The sequence below is a fragment of the Desmodus rotundus genome, chromosome 7, assembly GCF_022682495.2.
Source record: "Desmodus rotundus isolate HL8 chromosome 7, HLdesRot8A.1, whole genome shotgun sequence".
Lineage (NCBI taxonomy): Eukaryota > Metazoa > Chordata > Mammalia > Chiroptera > Phyllostomidae > Desmodus > Desmodus rotundus.
Window position 1 is genome coordinate 120,018,996 of NC_071393.1, and position 14,785 is coordinate 120,033,780.

General features: G+C 39.1%; 1 protein-coding gene across 1 annotated transcript in view; it reads left to right on the top strand.

The window, feature by feature from the left end:
* Positions 1-14,785, top strand: part of NRXN3 (neurexin 3) — a 1,484,332-nt gene that overhangs the window by 1,255,031 nt on the left and 214,516 nt on the right.

Genomic DNA, 14,785 nt, shown 5'->3' on the forward strand with positions numbered 1-14,785 from the left:
CAGCCTGGTCTTCTGTAAACAAGTGGGAGAGAGGAAATAGAAGTACAAATGAAAAATTCTTAGAACTTTATTTTCTAGATGAATTTTTTCCAATTTTCCTCATATCCTCCCAAGATCATTCAAAGAAACTTTCCTATAAGGTGAAATGAAGTTTAAAATCCAACCCTAATCTAACCAGGTAACCTATGCACCTCTGGGAATAGGGAAAAAACAACTACTATTGCTTCTATATCTCAGCAGAGGCTCTTTCTTCCTTATTTTATCCTTAAAAACATGATGTGATTTACTGTCAGTGTAAACCTACATACCAGTCTTTCCTTAGGGTCTGATGAGGACTCTGTCGTCTGAAATATTATTAGCATGCCATGTGGGTGAGAATGAGCCTACTGTGTGTGAAGGGCTTCAAGCCCTTGTTCCCTTTGTAGTCAGCTGGACTCCAGCCTTGATTATCATCTAGGGACCATGTCTTCAAGGTGATACCTGGGCTTACGTCAGGGTGAGCTCTTAGAACATTACTCCAGGTGGTATTTTCGACAGAAGTATTGATAAGATAATCATTTTCTTAGATGTCACCCTGCATATCACTAAAAACAGCCTTAGAAAAGGAGTCCCCGGATCTGCACAGGATCCCACCTTGGGCTCATTTGGCTCCACTTGACCCTGCATCCTTGCCTGTGCTGTCAAGATACTGCGTCGCTCTGGAGGGCAGCACTATCGGTACCAAACCCTTGTGTGTGCACGGGCTGCCATTCCTTGTTGGGCAGAATAAGGAGCCAGAAACAAATGACGATTTATTACCCACCATGATGGATCAAAAGGTATATTAGAGGATGCACGCTGTCGAGTTCTTGGTTAATGGTGCCAGAATGATGGAGGGGAGCCATGATTTCCATAGTAGAAGGGGCCTGAACTCAAGGCTGCAGCTTTGTAGCTGTTGTCTGCTCTGGAATTAGCTAATGAGGCTCTCTTTGTTTGAGCGTTGGAAAGCCTCCAAAACCCACTCAGGAGAGAAATTAACAAATGTCTGTTTTTGTTACCTCCGGATAAATCTTCATGATAAAATGCGTAGCCGTTCCACCTCTTCAATCTTCTCTCTTCTTTTTCCCCAGTGGACATTCAATTACTGTGAAGGCCAAAAAAATGAAAATAAATAAATTATTTCCTCTTAAAAGTAGCAATGGACATGTGAGAGTAAGGTTTCGTCAGAAGTAGCGAAGAGGTTCACCGTCTTCAGGTGGTATTCTAAACACACCACACTCATGTGATCATTTCTGATTATTTTAATGCTGGTTATTTACGTAATCGGTGGTCACCAGAAGCTGCTGGCATTGTCTGAGCATGCGCATGTGGGAACAGCGGTAGTAACCTGACTCACTTCAGTTTGGATGGACCATCTCATAGGGTCACAATTACCTTTTTCTCTAAAGATTCTCTGCGTGAATTTGATTTTTACAGAGTAGGATACGCCTCTCATGGGCTTTTTAATTTGGGGGAATTTTGCTTCTTTTTGTTCATGTTGGGATTTCCTATGAATGAATTGCCAACAAGTATTTATTGAACATCTACGCACCTTATAGTCGTCTGCTGATTGGGAATGCCAAGATGTTTAGTTTAGAGTTACAGTTTCCAAAGAACTCAGTGGAGTAGGGGAAATAAATACACAAAATACGTGTGTGCCAATGTTCTAGGCCCATTGTGGCACCATGGAAATGGTCAGCTGGGACCCGTTCTCATGGAGCGTTACTCAGAGAGAACAAGGAGGAAGGGCATTTTAGCAGAGGCAGTTGTATCACAGAGGCGTATGACAATTTCTGCTGCTCTAAGTGATCCAGTTTGCAGAATTTACTTTGACAAAAGGGTAAGTATTGTTTTTGAAACTTTTGTTTAAGTTATGTAAGGATGTGTGTATGTGTATGTGTGTATATGCTCATTTGCATTTGTGTGTTTGTGCTGGGTCACAGTAAAATATATCTATGTTCGAATTTAGCAGTCAAACATATTTGAAAGCTATTCATGTAAGTGATGGAGACGACAGAATTCAGAAGCAACAATCAGGGGTGTCCAACCGTTTGGCGTCTCTGGGCCACACTGGAATAAGAAGAGTTGTCTTGGGCCACATATTAAATACACTGCAACACATAATCACAAAAAATCTCATCATGTTTTAAGTATATTTATGATTTTGGGTTGGGCTGCATTCACAGCCGTCCTGGGCCACATCTAGTCCATGGGCCATGAGTTGGACACCCTTAATTTACATAAACTTTATACATGTGATTTCATTTTTAAAAATCATATATATGATTTATATAAACATATATATATTATATACATATGTATATATATGTTTATTATACTTGTCAATAGGGAATAAATAGTCTTTTCAGACTAGAAAACACTGGGGTTATAAAAAAGATAACCTTTCTTCTGGCCTGCAATTCACACTTCTAACCCTTGGAAATAAATATTCAGCCATGCGTGGCCTTCCAGTCCCAGGGGGACAGGAGGAGACCGTGCCCTCCGATGCAATATTCCAGCTATTTTGGCAAAGTGTAAGTTTAGAAACACCGTCTCCCACAGTCAGAAGTAACTTTTTTTTGTTCGTTCCAGGAACACATCTTTTCTTTTCTGGTAGGAAAATGGAATGCAGATAATTTAGGCAGAGAGAATAAACTTCTTAAGGCCACAGAAAAATAACCCTTTGAGATATGGATTTAGATGTTAATCCAAAAAACCCTGTTTTTATAGTAGACTAGACTCTTAGATCATGTAAGAGTCATGTAAGATCATTGATCCCTGTATGTTCCACCTCTCTTCCCAGGGGATTATATTTTAAAGCTGTTGATAACTAATTTCATTGGTAAATATCCCTGGATTTTTTTTTTTTTTACTTTTCTTGTTTCAACTCATGCTTTTATTTCTGTCTTGACATTAGCCATATAAAATTATTGCTAGGTACAATAAAGGGTTCTGGAAACAGCAAGGTTCAAAATTTTGTATAACCAAAATTTTTAATAATTATTCTGGAGGAAATAACAGTGGAGTGGACAATTCGAGAATTTGGCATCTTTTGGGTAAAATTACAATCTGCTTTGTCTTCCCTCATGCTTATATAATGCTGTGAACTTTTAGGATTAGAGTTGGATTGGTGACAAATGAGCGGTGAAGAGAGAAAGGGTTGGGAACACTCGCAAGGGTATTGGAGATGGGGAACTGATTTCTCCGGCACTGATAGACATTGATCCCTTTTTCTTTTCCTTCTTAACTTAAGAAAAATGAAAGTCAAAGGGTAGGTAAACTTCTGCTTCTGGAGCTCTCTACGCAGCTTCATTGCATTCCCATTTTGTCATAGAGAGAAACAGAGGATAGGAATTGGAATGTGATGTCCATAAAATTGTGTTGCTATTATCTCAGCTGCTACCTTGCATGGCAATGGATGGTGTCCAGTCAGCCTGGAGCACCTCTGGTGTCCTATGTCATGGGGCAATATGTTCATGAAGAAAAGTGCCATGTGGAAAAGGGACACAATTCCAAATATGTGTAAACTGACAGGCACCACCTTTTATTTGTTGATTGTTTTTTATTCCTATACTTTAAAAAATGTCAGGGCCTACATTGATAAAAGGTGTTTATTGATCAGCCATTTCTAATTTAGGCCTCATAATTTAAGACCCAATTCTAGGACCTATATATTTCAAAATGTTCTCCTATATAATTGAACTCACAATGATCTTTCTCTGAAATAGAGCCATAATGTTTATTGACTCAGTTCCTCAAGGAGAGGCAATGCATCATGGTGAAGAGAAAACTGAACTGCAGATCAGAAGACCCAGGTTCTCGTTCCTAATATTTTTCGTTCATATATTTGGTCACATAATTCAATCCTTAGATCTCCTTCACTTGATTCAGCGAAGGTCAGTCTGTATGGGAAAATGTCCACCACATGATACTGGACCAAAGGAGTTACCCAAAAGAATACCAAAGAGTCTCCCAGAGATGTGAAAACCAGCCACATGCCAAACTAGAAGTGACTCCTCCCACCAAAAGAGGCTGAGGCTTTCCCATAAGCCCCAAACCAGAATGTGGATCCTTTCAGAGAATAGGGCCTTCAAAGGAACCTATTGGACAGCGAAGTGTTGGGAAGAAATTAATTGCTAGGTTGATTAATGTCTTCATAAAGACATACTACTTTGATCATATGAAAGGAAATGGCAAATATTTATATTAAGGTATGAAGCAGAAGAGGAGGTCTACCACATGCAACTAGAAAAATCAAACAAAGCAAAAAAAAATCAACTCTGACAACATGTTGGGGCTATCACTAGATTTTTGATATGGAGGAACTAGAGCCTGATAATTTACTGTGCATCCCTTATTGATCCCTGTATGTTACCATATAGAGTAATGGTAATAGTTTTTCATGGTGTGGATTCTTTGTTTCCCTGAGACTATATTTGCTTGGCTGGGGAATGGATCAGGTGCCCTTTTTTAAAGAAGCAATCAACTTCACAAGCTTCCATGGGTTTCAGATGGGCCCACCTCCCAACCAACCCCTTCCTTCCTCAGGCTAGACTGAAAGGCTTCTTTGGTTAAGCACCTCCCCCTGTATCATTTTGACCTCAATTGCACTGCACATGTGCCTGCCTTCCCCTGCTCCCACCTGGCGATCTGGTACCAAAGGGCATGAAGGGAGGAGACAATTTCAGGTGGTGGTATAGGTAATCAACATGTGTAATCTTTGTATGACTATTTAAATTTTATGTTGGTATTTAACAATTTACATATTTCTCACCTTTTTCTGTACTTAAATGTAAAATCCTTATAGGAAAGGGTGAGAAAATGGAAATAAGACAGGAGGTAACATTTGTTGATATTCTAATCACAGCACTAGGCTTCAAACCTGTTACTTTATTTAAATATGAATGTTAGGAAACATTTCTGATGCTTTTGGTATTCCCCTCACACTGTCCAGTATATTATTTTGCATTTGTAGTTACTTAAGTATTTGTGTTGATTGACATTATAATTTAAACTACTTAAAAACTGAGTAAGTTTGGTTTGCTCAAAAGGCTCATGTCCTTTCTTATTAGGCAAGATGGTTATTGCCTGGTCAATTTCCTGAAAAAGCATGGCAAAGAAGTGGTCATTTTCTACAGAAATCATTGGTGTAGTTTCTCACCCATTTCCCAGAGCCTTTCTGGAGCTAAAGCCAAGTACAGTGCCCAGTTATTCTTTATGCTATGAGTTCTGGGATGAAGGCTGCCAATGCGTGAAAATGGAGTCATATCTTCCCTTGGAAAAAGCCATTTCCCCATGGGATGGGATGCAGACCCTTCTAGAATATAAGGTTTTCCAAAAGGGGCACAGTCAGCTGTTGGGTGTTTGGAGTGCTACCTGAGGAAAGACCAGGGAACTTCACAATGGAACAAATGACTCAGCTTTTGGAAAATCAAATTTAGGATGCAGTTTTGGTTAGTAATAACACTATATTTTCTTTCTTTTAAAAAGTGTAGGAAGAACAAAATCAATCCAAACACATGGACAGGCTCTTTGTTTTTAGTTGCTAAAGAGATGGAAGCAAAATACTATAGAAAATGCTTATGTACCTGTTAAGTAAGAAAGGGAAGATAAAAAATTAGTTATAATCTATAACTTATATAAAACCTTATATAAAAACTATCCAAACTAGACACATATTATTTAAAGGAATATAATTCTGGTAAAAATATGTGAAGTGATTTGAGAGCATTGGTAGTTGAGGAGGACTAATAAGCAAGATAATACCAATCAGCACTGAGAAAATTGCTTATCTTTTAGGAAGCATTATAGCTCAGTGGTTTAAAGTCTGGGAAGTGCAGTCATATCACCTGAATGGAATCCTAGCTGCAGGAATAGCTCTGTAACATTGGTGAAGTTACATCAGAAAACCTGAGAAATATCTGAGGATAAAATTAAAATATACATGGATCATGCACAGTAAAATAGATGGAATATACTAAGTTGAATAAATAGTATTATAATTTCTTTAACATCAATTATTGAGAGGATTAGGAAATTTTCAATCTTGCTAATGTATACAAAATTGAGCTATGGCATGAAAAATATATGGTATGGTAATAAAGAGACAGGCACTGAACTTTGACATTATTGTTTAAGACCATATAAATCCACAAAGGCATCCAGAAATGCAAATGAAACAGTGACAATTCCAATGCCTTGTAAATTATAAAGCCCGAGACACCTGAAGATTCTGGGACTTTTTTCCCTATTACATGCCTTACTTGTATTTCCCCCTATTACCACTTTCATCTGTGTTTACAGTTTTGCAAGTTTGTGAGTGCTCAGTGGTTGAGCCAGGGTATAAGCATTTTATGGGTGTTCTTGGACTTCAAGGATCCTGCCTGGGGTACCTGGGCAACATGATCCAGGTGGATAAAGAGATGCTCCAGGGACATTTCCTGTCTCTGCAGCACAGTGATCTTTTTGTTTTGGTGACTAGACAGTCCATGGAAAAGGAAAGGCACCCAAATAGGGATTACCTGTTGGGCAGGCTTCGTGTAGCCACTTGAAGGAAATAGCCAATTCCCACCCCAAATCCATTTTCACATTTTCTTATTAACAAATCCTCAATTTTGTGTACAATGACATGTGCCCAGCTTTAAAATAAAACAAATAAGAAAACATTTCCCTACCTCCCCAGCAGCTAAGTGGACATGTATCTTGATTTGACAGGTGACATCTACACACGTGTTCGATGGTACCTAAAGAAAGGCTGCTGAAAGGGATCTGACTTAGGTGCAGAGGACACACCCTTCACCTTTCAGCCTGCCTGGATATGATGACTGGAACTTCAGCATCCAGAGTGGATCATAAGTAATATTATGGATGGGAGTCATGTTCTAGAAATGGTGGAACACAGAGATAAAAATAGAAGCAACTGGGTTGCACGTGGTTTTGTGGAAAATTCTATAGCAGCCTTAAACTACCTAATACTGGCCTTTTTTGAGAGAATAAACCTTTGCAGTGTTTATACCACTATTTTTATATCACTGTTATTCACACTAAGCACAATTTCCAATTACTACCTATAGAAGCTTTGGTTGGGTCCCAATCAATTGTATTGCCTCAAACAGGAAAGAGCTTAACCCCAAGCTGCCTCTCATATCTGTGGATGTTCCATGCTCAGAAAGTACAATATCAGCTGCTCAGATACTGTTGTTGTTTAGCCAAACAACTTCTCAGCCTCAAATAGCAGAAAGATAACTCACATTGCCCTTAGCACTGAGTTCCCTTTTTGTAAGTAATTGACAAGGGTTGGACCAGTTGAATAGACATTGCCCAATGATCTTTTAAAACCTCATAGTGTCCCAAATCCTACCAAATTCTAAAAGAGACTAACCAACAGACTGACTGATGACTCATTCACCATCTGATGATCACTAATACTCATATTTCAAGCAATGTGTTGATCACCTTTTGCCCACCAAGAGCTAGGTAGGTTCACAGCATACAAAGATGAATTAGAAACAGTTCTAAGTCCACCTTTCATTTTAATCTAGCAGGAAATACACTAAACCAGAGCTGAAATAAATATTATGAGGGGTCCAGTAGGTGGTGATACCTTCTCCAAACCACAGTGCAGTTCATTTAGCACTAGATCTAGTTGAAATCACTTTCCCTCCATGCTGGCATTTTTAGGGTTTTTTCTCATAGATAGATAGATAGATAGATAGATAGATAGATAGATAGATAGATAATACATACATAGATACATAGATAGATACATAGATAGATGATAGACAGAAAGGAAAAGACCCATGCTCTATTTTCTGATAGCAATTTTTGCCCAATTTTTCACTACTGTCAAGGTATCTGCTGCGGTTTTTAACAATTTCAGAAGGCAGTAAGTCCTCCAGAAATGCCAGGCTTGAAATCTGATAGACAGCAGAGTGAACAGATAAGAGATCCTTCAAGGCAGTTCACCTCTGTGGTAGTTCTTTTGAGACAGAACACACATATACACACATCTACTGACATACGCACCAAGTGTTTGAAATAAGTAATTCCTGAAAGAGAAGCACTAGGAGAACAGATGGCCCAAGGTTTGTGGCTGGCCTTAGAAGAACTTACTGTTCACTTATTTATAAATGTAAACAGAGTCCCATTAGTCTTTAACTCAAGAAAGAAAGACATATGAGAGGAAATAGTCATAGATGGCCTTTATGACATTTTCCCCCATGTGGAGCATGGAAACTCATTCTCAGTATTGGATTTTTGGCTAGATCGTTCTCCCACCCAGAGGCTGGCTCTGCAGAAGTCATAATCAGACCTTTGAAGTAACATCTGCTCTTCCTCTGAATATAGATGCCTCTCCTTTCCTCTGCTTCTCCCTCCTTGCTTTCCCCTCCCCACTTATTAAACTGATTGCATGCAAAATTAATTATCAGTCCTGTCACATCTTGCACTGCTAACAGTGGTCAGTATTGAATTATGGGGAATGCAAATGCAATTTTCAGCAGCCTAATTGCTTCTCCTGTACCCAGTGAAACGTTACATTAAATACCCATGCCAAGCAGATTGTATTCAATTTCCATAACAAAACAGTGGGATTTCATTATCGGAATCTCTAGCATCTACTCACAAGATTCTCTCCTAACTGCTCTATCAGGCTGGTCTTGGATAAAGCAAATTTGTTTCCAGAGAAGCAGCTGCAGAGTGAGATAATAACATGCCCTGTATCAAGTGGTCCGTGAGAGTGACAGATGACTAATGTGTTCCATAGACAATGATTGAGAGCTTCTACTGTCTTTTTCTCAAAGAGCTCAGACTAAATAGAAGTGAAGAGAGGATGCAAACAAATAACTATGGTAACTTTAATGTGTACCAATAGACATATCTTCAAGGGAACACTAATAACATAGAATATGCTACAGTTACAGAAGAAGACTGAGATATTCACCAAAATCTTAAAAGAGAAATGAACACATGAGTTGACCAAGGAGAGATTGAGTAGGAGTTCATTAGGCAGACATAATGGAGAAAAGCACTTTAGAAAAAATAGTACTAATAACTAGCATTTATGAGAGCTTAATTGTGCTAATCTTGGTTGAAGCACATTATATGTTTTACAACATTTAATCCTCAAAATAACCCTATGAGATATTATTGCCATCTTATCAAGGAGGAAACTGAGACACTGAAAGATTAAGAAACTACCCTGATTGCAATGGTTAATTTTATATGTCAACTTGATTGGCCATGGGCTTCCCTGATTAGACATTATTTCTGGGCGTGTCTGTAAGGGTGTTTTTGGATGACGTCAGTATGTGAATCAGTGGACTCAGTAGAGTAGGTTGCCCTCTTCATGTGGGTGGGCATCATTCCATTCACTGAGGGCCTGAATAGAATAAAAAGTAGAGAAAAGGGAGAATTCTAAGGAAGGAAATCCTCTCTTCCTGGTTCTCAGTCCTTTGGACTTTGGCTGAATTACAGTACTGGAATTCCTGGAAATCCAGCTGACAGATGGCAAGTCTTGGAACTTCTCAGCCTACACGATGATGTGAGCCAATTCCTTATAAAATATTCATATATACATACATACATATATATGTAATTTCTCTAGAAAACCCTGATTAATACATATTTTGGGTACTGAGAGTAGTTCTAAAGGAACAGATTTTTACAGTGTGTGTTTTCTGATTGGTTCCAGGGCTTCTGGCATTGGCTCTCCAATCTGATTAGCTTTGAAAATACTGTTGACTCTATTTCCCATAGTAAAGAGACAACCAATAGTTTGTGGTATGAACAATTGATAGAAATGCCCAAAATATCTACACTGGATATTTCTAATCAACCACTTATAAGAAGCAAGGATCTAGGTGACTCTCTACACGATGCGTTCTAATATTTTTGGCAGAGTAAAGGATACAGTGACATGGTTGGCTTTTATGTAGCCAACAAATAACAGTAAGAATTTGAAGTATTTGCCCCAGCAGGATGAAGTCACAGTTAAGCAAGGAAGACAGACCTAGATCACTAAAGGCCATATTGGACATCTCAGGAGGTTAGAATTAATCTGTAGGCAGTGAGGAGTCAAAAAATTTTTTTAAAAAAGTAACAAGGTCAGACTTGCATTGTAGGAGTACTATTGTATAAGTAGACAGAAGGATTGATTAGAGGTAGCCAGACCTGGAAGCTGGGCAATCAAGGCTTTCTAGTAGCCAGTCATGCCATATTTAGACAAGAGATGATAGATGAGAGGCTGAGCCATGGGAACAGCATCTGGGATGAGGGAGAGACAATATATGAGAGAGAAGTAGTGAAGGGGTGCATTTGACACAACTCGGTAATAGATTGAAGTAATGGACATAGGATTAGAAACAGTCAATCTACTCTTCAGACCTCCTTTCCCTGTTCCAAAACCCACCAGGTACCTTGAAATAATAAGCAAGGGGAAAGGTTGGAACAGAAAAAGAGGGAGAATGATTAAAAGAGAGGCTTGGGAGGGGGAATTAAAAAATTGGAGTGTTCTGAGAGAATTGGTAAGCCTGAGAAATGTCCGCAAACTGTCCATGCATTCCATGGAACCAATGTGGACCAGCCATTGACATTCATAAACTACAGACCAGCAGATGCAGGAGTTTAGAGAGTCTGCTGCTTGAATAGTCACACTCCCTTGTTTTATAGATGAGGAAATGGGGTCTCGAGAGATTGAAGTGGCTTATCTCACATCACTTAGCTGGTTTCCTACAGATCAAAATCCATGCCTCCCATTTCTGTTTGTTTTGGATCATAACACCTTTAAGTAATAGCCAATTCCCTTCTCACGGGGGATTGAGAAGGGATTTGGCTAAACACTGGGTCCTGACCTAATTTGCCTCAGACAGTCAGTTATTATTGGGGACACTAGAGTATTCTGCCCAATTCCTCCTCATCCCAGCGCCAAGGATGCACATACTCAGCTACTGGGAGTGTGTGTGAGCTGCTCACTGCTCTCAGCTGGGCACCTCTCCAGGAATTACTCTCTGCTGAAGGAAGTTACCTGTGGCTATAGGGACTGTTGGAGAGTGACATGGGTTGGCTTTTATGTAGCTAACAAATAACAGTAAGAATTTGAAGTATTTGCCTCGGGATTAGTCTCTTGAACATCAAGGATTAGTCTCTTGAACAATGTGAAACCATAAAGGTATTTTGAGCAGAGAAGTGACTTCCTGAGAAAATATTTAAAGACATGTGCAAGGTTAGATGAAAAAAGAGAGGAAATGGAGGGGAAGCTAATTGTGAGACTAATACCATGACATTATAAAGATCTGTACTAATGTGGGGGTATTAAAGTACAGAAAAGATGACACCATTTTAAAGGAAGAATATACCTAACAGGGTGGCTGGTAGGAGTTTAAAACTGGAAGAAATAGAGAATTCATGCCTAAATGAAGGGAGAATTAATGGTACCATATCCTAAACTAGATCATTAATTTAAAGAGAACTGGTGGGGACGCGCGGAGAAAATGAAGGTTTTTCTGATGTTTGAGATGATAGAGAAACAGTCAAGCAGGGATATATAGGAGACAGTTGGACATGGAGGACTAGGGGCCAAGACCAAGAAAGAGGTGAAGAAAGAGGTTTTTGAAGATTTTTCTTTGGAGGAAATAGTTGGAGTCTTGAAAGTGTATAGAATTTGAAGGCAATAGAAAGTAGAGACAAATTCAAAAGATAACACTCAAAAGTTGGGGGGGTGTCTATAATTAGGAGGTGGTAAGAGAAAGTAACGGCACCATAGGAGAAAGAAAGAAGTAACTGAAGAAGGGAAAGGAGCAGGAAAGTGGAACCTACAGGAAAGAGAGCATTTCGGGAGCCAAGGAATGATCATCTCTACCCAAATACCAAAGAGAAATAAGTCAAACAAGTACTGATTGGATTGGTTTCCTCCTCTCTGTAACAAGAATGATAATTATTATGAGGTACTCCTGCAAATTAAATAAAATCATGTACATTAAGCATTTAGTGTGAGGCTAGGCACAAGAAAAGCATTTAGTCAACATTATCTGCTGTTATAAATATAATTACTAATCAATATCCAACTATGCTGAGTGCTTTTCTAGTTACACATTCAAATATGGCGCAGCTCTCACTTTCGAAGAGATCAATGTCGATACAAAGAAAAGATGTAAGCGGGTAAATACCATTGTGTGGTACTGAGTTTATAAGGAAGATGCATACACTGTAGAGAGGAGCTCTGGAGCGAGAGAGGCGAACACTTTGTGAGTCCTTTGTCAGGTACAAATGGTAGGATTAGCCTTACGTATTAAGATTTAACCTTAGAATAAAATTTACTGAGCCAGTTCATATAGTATTGAATATGTATAATTATTATATTCCTTTGCTTAAACCTGGAGGGACTGACTCTTGGGAGAGAACAGCCAAGATCAAGGGTCTTAACATTTTTCCTCTGCACGCAGGCTACTTGTTTGCTTTTTCCACCACAAATAAATTAGAACGGCTTTGAATAAGGGACATTTTTTGTAGCTTGAACAATAGTTGATCTTCAAACCCAAATTACAAATTAGGAAAACAAGTAAATTTTTTATAACATGGCAAAAATAGGATTTGGCTAAATCTGACAGCTTTCTCAAGAGCAACTGTTTATTACTCAAGAAATGGATCGTATCACCTTTGTCTGAATCCAGGGTTTTTTTTCAAACCTTTCTACTCAAAGTATACTCTGACCAGCAGCCCGGGCATCATGGGGATACTTGTTTCAAATGCAGAATCTCAGGCCCTGTTCCAAGCCTGCTGAGTCAGAAGCTGCGTTTTAATAAGAACTGCAGGGGCAGTGTGTGTGGGTTGAGAGGAACTGGGCGAGAATACTGTGTTAGGGCTGAGGAGCTCAACAGCCCCCTCCCCCACAATGCCGCATTGTACCACTGGGTGATTGATGCCACAGGATCATGAAGCAATCTTGGATTATGGTTTAGCTTACAGTCCCTGTGCTGGAGGTCACAATTAGAACAAAGTGCCACTGCTTTTCTAACTGAGTTAGGTGATATGGGTTCTCACAAATGGATGTTTTTATTATAATAGACTGAATATTTATGGTCCCTCAAAATTCATATGTTAAAATCTTAACCCCCAAGATGATCAGTTAGGGCCTATAGGCAGTGATAAGGTCATGAGGGTGGACCCTCATGAATGGGATTCGTGCTCTTGCCCCTTCTGCCATGTGAGGTTACAGCCAAGACAACTAACTCTCTAGGAGACAGGCTCTCATCAGACCCTGAAACTGCCTGCACTTTGATCTTGAACTTCTTAGCCTTCAAAACTGTGAGAATTGAATTTCTGTTCTGTATAAGCTATAGTATTTCTTTTATAGTAACCCCAACAGACAGAGACACTAACCTATGAATTATAAGGATAGACGTGATTATTTTGCCACGGCCAACCTGGACTTAGAAACAAGTAAACTTGGAGAGTCTTTCCAAAAACCAGAAATATTGGCACAGAGCTTCCTTGATGATTTATATACAGTTTTCTGTCACTTGATAACTGCATGACTTTAGGCATTTTTAACCTCTATAAGCTTAAGGTTTTTGAAATTTTTTATTCAATTCATTGGGGGGACATTAGTTAATAAGATCATATAGGCTTCAGGTGCACATTTCTATGATACAAGATCCGTATAGTGCACTCCGTGCCCACCACCCAAAGTCAACCCATCAGCTGTCACCATATATTAGGTCCCCTCACCCCCACTAACTCCCACTCTCTTCCCTCTGAACCTTAAGTTTTCTTATTCTTAGAATGTGGGTAATTATTGTACCTGTATCATACCGTTGCTGGAAGTTAAATGAACTTGGGTATAAAACGTAGTCAGCACAGTGTCTGTGTCCCAGTGAGGGCTCCTTAAATATTACTTCTCTCTTGTTATACAGTTTGTTATTATCTCATTATAATGGAGTATTTATTATCTAATCTCTTATACAGGAATAGTGAAGGCTTCTGAATACTTTTGGCAGAATTCAATCATTTTAAGTTAAGTGATACTGACAAATACTGTGGCATTAGAAATACAGATGGCTCTCAGGGACTCTATTTTCTTAGTCTCTATTCTGTGGCCAGAAATAGTATTTATTTCTTTTGTCCCTGCTACATTTGAGACAAAGCGCCCCTCCCCTCCTCAAGGAAATGCCATCAGCTCACCATCCCCACACTGTGCAAGTGCCTTTTGCAGCTGCAAAAGCAGGTCTGAGCAGATGAACGCAGCAGCCTATGAACACATGTTTACTTTCCTTTGCCACAATTCGTCTTAGTTTACATTTTCCAGGAACACATTTGAGGATAGAAACGGCTTTATTCCCTTTATATTTTGTCAATTATCTGGTTTATTCTCTGTTTTTTACAATCTAATTAAACTTGGTGCATCAACTTGGATTAAGGCATGACAGCTGTGGAAACTGAGTTTATTCACTCCGAGTGAAAAGAACAAGCTGGCACAATGTCTTTCTATTTTACGACTACTTACAATCAAGAAGGAGCATGGTTGGTCTACTAGCCCCGGTATTAAATTCTGCCACTGTAGTCAGAACGGTATAACTGACTGCAACCCGACATGTTTTCCGGGAAGAAAATGCCCGTTCATTCTCGCCCGCAGGTCTCATTTACAATATTTAATTCTGAACTATTGGCCTATCACCCATTTCCAACATCTTTTGACTCCCTTGATAAGATTGAAAAGAACTCTTAATTTATGTCTTCTAAAATACTGTATTTTTATATTCTAGAAACCATA